A 4,183-nucleotide genomic window follows, 5' to 3' on the forward strand; every position below is an offset into this window, starting at 1 on the left:
CTTCCAGATAAGGTAGTGATTGACAGAGTTCTCTAGTCACTATCACGAAGTTACTGGAACTTCATAATGAACTATAATATGCAAGGGATGACGAAAATCATTCCCCGAGCACACTACACCACAACACTTATTTGGGCGCAATCAACTGCCGGGAGAAATACCAGGTTAACGGCAAACTATCTATCGGGAATCTCATTACTGCCGGCAGAAATACTTAATGGTGGATGAACTGTCGGTAGAAGTTGAGCAACGCAGGCATATAAACTACCGACAACGATGTCCACATTTTAGGTCACCTTATCTGCCGGGAGAACTGAACCCCGACTCATTATCTACCGGTATTGTGTGTGCCGAGACATTTCAGCAAAAAGACAAAATAAATAGGCTCTGCACCTCACCCTCACCTCTTCTATTCCCCCAGGTCATGCCCCCAAATCCGGCAGCCTTACACCCCCGATCCCATCCGCCACCGACCACCCTTCGCCGCTCCCGACCTCAGCGGCAGTCGATAACCCTCCGCCGTCCCCGACCATAGCCACACCCTTCACCGTCCCCGACCACCCTCCACTGTCCCCAAACCCCTACCGCACCCGGCTTCCTTCCCGACCACCGCGGCGGGCTAGGGTTTGACGCCGCTGGCCCTCCTGGTCGTCCTCCAGTTGATCTCTAGAGGAAACGGCTTCCATCCTCCTTCCAAAGCCTGTGAGCACGGATCTGGCTCCTCCCACCGTTCCTTCCCCTCTCCTGCTTGGAGCCGCCTGTGACCACGGATCTAACTCTCCTCCACCAGCGGCTTCTGGGATGGCGCGGATCCACCTCTTCTCCACAAGCGCCGGCCGAGACGATGTGGATTCGCATCTCCTCCTCCCTCCCTGCCATGGCCGCCTTTATCCATTGCGCCCCCGCCTTGCAGCTCAGCTTCTGGAAGGAGATTTGGAGGAGTACCTGCTGCTCACGGTGGCTTCAAGCCTTCTTCCCAACTAGCCCCAGAGGCACAACGTTAAGGGTGCAAGCTCGACTGATTCAATGGTCTGCCTTGGCGTGATGGCTCCCCGTCAACAACCAGGTTGACCATGGTCTATGCTAGCTTGTAGGCCCTTATCTTGTGCACCTAATTGATGTGGCTCTCTTCATTGAATGAATTATGTTGATCTCGTAACTATTTTTAATCTAATGATAAGATCCGATTTATGCAAATCTTCTATATACAGTGTTTAGGTAGTAGGTATTATCTTATTGGTTTACAATACTGGTTCTGTTCCTGGGAAAAAGTATTGCTTGAATTGTATCTTGATCATCAGATCAGATTCATGAATTACTAGATGTTTCATGTGAGCTGTCTGGGTCCGAAGTCCCTTTGTTCACATAGTACATTTTTGTTTCTGTATGTGGATATTTATTTATTCTATGAATATAAGTGTTGCAAACTTCTGTGAAGTCTGATAAAAATAGAACAATGCAGCAGTTTCTTACCCTGTTCCAGTCTGCTGGAAGTGTCTTTGCTGCCTCTCCAAGATGCTGGAAGGTCACCTCCATCGATGCTCTGTCAGCCGCTTCCACAAGCCGCCAGACTTAAGGATGTAGAATTACATTTATGGAAGGTTCATATTCAATTTACTAAAAACATGAAGCATTGATCTCCTTTTAAATATGTTTGACTAGTAAATGGTATTTCTATGTAGCAGATGTGTGCGCAAGAAAGATAATACAGGATATCACCCACTTTCATGCCTTGGCTCAATAAAGCGACATTAGTGAAAAATAAAAACTGACAACTATACTTACGGGTAGACTGGTACCTAGCGCAAGTATAGGGTATTGTAGACTGGTGCAAGAAGAAATTAAAACCATTCCAAACAGATCATTTATGGTTTTTTGTTGGATGTCTGCATTCTAGCTAAAGATGACCTTGAAGTTAATTGTCCTCCATCTTGCTGTGATATTCAACTTTCTCTGTTTTATTTCAACTCTTCTATTTTTCCTGTAGTAATGAACGTCATGTGATAAGTGGTAGTACTATGTCAGAGTGATGTTGCTCTGCTTTGTACCAACTTAGAATTCATGTTTTAGACTAACCTAAAATTTCAGCTCCGCATTATAACTTAGGTCTTGAAAGGTTCGACAAGATCTTGAAGGTGTTGGAGGTTGGGCAAGATCCGCAAGGCGTCCATACTAGTTTTTTCTGCTAAATTTGGTAGTAGCTTCTCTGTTTGTGTTCTGCAAAATCCGACGGAAAAAGCAAGTGCTATGTTTTTATAATATAGATGATGATATTCAGCAACTAAATTGTGCCTTTCTTTCCAGTTTTCAGTTACATGCTTATCTGCGTGACACCTAACTTGTCAATCCTAATGTGCTACGAATTCTCGTTTCAGGAAAAAGAATGGAAAAGGAAGAGAAGAAGACAATGCTGAAGCACAAGAGCAACAGAGGCTATACTTAAAGCAAGGAACAATTAGGATTTTTAACGATTTGGGTCATTTACATTTTCAAATCTAAAATAAGATTTTGGAGGCCGAGCAAGTCAGCGACAAAATAAAAGGAAGAAGGTGATCGTTTGGTTACTGCATCTATTGTACAATTGCATATATCATAAAACTGCATCTTGTTACATGCTTTGCGCAGCTCACTTTGTCATGCACATTAATTCATGCTTTGCACAATTCACTTTGTCATGCATATTAATTCATGCCTTTTGTAGTTCACTTTGTCATGCACATATTAGGTGCATGTTGATGTTAAGTTTGCACATCATCTTGTTTTCTTATTTGTAGAGCAATGTAGAAAATCCTACTGTTAAAGGAACTTGAGTTCTTAGGTCCTACATAAATAGAGATACTCCGTGAGCAGCATAGATGAGATACTTCTATTCTTGTCAGCCCGCCTGAATGCGCGAGAGAGCCTAGTTGTTGCTCAAAGACTAAATGCACAACCCACTACAGCCTAGTCTATGAGAAGAGCAGACCAGCAAGCCTGAGATGATGTGTTTCCAAAATAACTGAGTGTTGACTAATGCCTTAGTACTACCATGGTTCAAATTTTGAACTTTTTTTCCTGTGTTTTTCTTTAAGTTGGCCCGCCCAGCTATTTTGTTGTAGCTCGTTCGCCGATCCAAATTAAATTCCATCCCGTTCAAATCCTATAGCAACTTCTTTGTAGGATAGTTCTCAATCATTTAAATCCTATGTCACTCATAAAAATAAATAAGATTTCAATGTATATTACCCGAAGATAATAATATCTTTCTGTGAACACTAGACACAAATCTGAGCAGTATATACTCCATTTGCAAATCAGTTCCATGTCCCTAATCATAGTTTTCACTAGTACGGAGTAAGTTGTAACTTGGCATTCGAACCGAGCAGCATATACTCCTTTTGGGAAGTTTTTGTATGCACGGTTCAAATATTTCCCTACTTGATCCAATTATGTAATATTGCTTGCTGTGATGATGAAGTGCTGCACATTCAGAAGAGTTTTATTTATGCGGATCAGTTAAATTGCAGCATGTCAAAATCTTCAATGTGTTAATTGAAAATCTGAAACAAGAGATCCATTTTGAGTTTTCGATTTGGTGCAGGTTTCTCAAAGATGAACAAGTTGATGGAGGTTTGGAAGATCTACAGGCTGACGAAGATTATGAACGCCTACAATTAAGTCGGTGTAGTGATAATGGAATATGCCTTGTTTGTTGAACATGGAGATTTGCTCTGCTCATGTTGGTGGTTGTTAAGTCAATGTATGCTCATGTTGGTTGTGTGGTGCATCAAGAAATAAATGTGTTTCTCCCTTTTTGGCACAACTTCAGCTTGGTTGTCTGGCACATCTAAAAACAGATGTATGCACTTCTTTTGTGGCACAATGTCTTTGTATATGATTGTATGATTATTTAATGAAGTTCAAGATTTTTGACTAGACCTTTATGTAACTTCATTTGAGATGTATATATAAATCGCATGATATGTCCTGATTGCTTGAACATAGTGAATGGATGCTAAATTGGGCAGATATGTTGCCCTTTTCTAGTGAAACTAACGTGATGGCATATTAATTGTCGGGCAAACAAGCTTCTGCAGGTAGTTCCACTGCCGGTATTTGTAGTCTCCCGTGCCTTAACCAATCTGCCGGGAGAATATTAACTGCCGGCAAATACACGTGCCAGGGCAGAAAAACTACCAGGAAT

At 42.0% G+C, this 4,183-nt stretch overlaps 1 long non-coding RNA gene across 3 annotated transcripts; it reads left to right on the forward strand.

Moving 5' to 3' along the window:
• The first annotated feature begins 435 nt into the window (after positions 1-435).
• Positions 436-3,967, forward strand: LOC125507376. Of its 3 annotated transcripts, XR_007282882.1 has the most exons (4): positions 436-1,066; positions 1,463-1,601; positions 2,376-2,549; positions 3,581-3,967. It is a non-coding gene; the product is annotated as an uncharacterized LOC125507376 (long non-coding RNA). The 3 variants fall into 3 exon arrangements; XR_007282880.1 differs by having other exon boundaries at positions 436-2,194; XR_007282881.1 differs by having other exon boundaries at positions 436-1,601.
• The last annotated feature ends 216 nt before the right edge of the window (positions 3,968-4,183 follow it).

Source organism: Triticum urartu, chromosome 5, assembly GCF_003073215.2.
Source record: "Triticum urartu cultivar G1812 chromosome 5, Tu2.1, whole genome shotgun sequence".
NCBI lineage: Eukaryota > Viridiplantae > Streptophyta > Magnoliopsida > Poales > Poaceae > Triticum > Triticum urartu.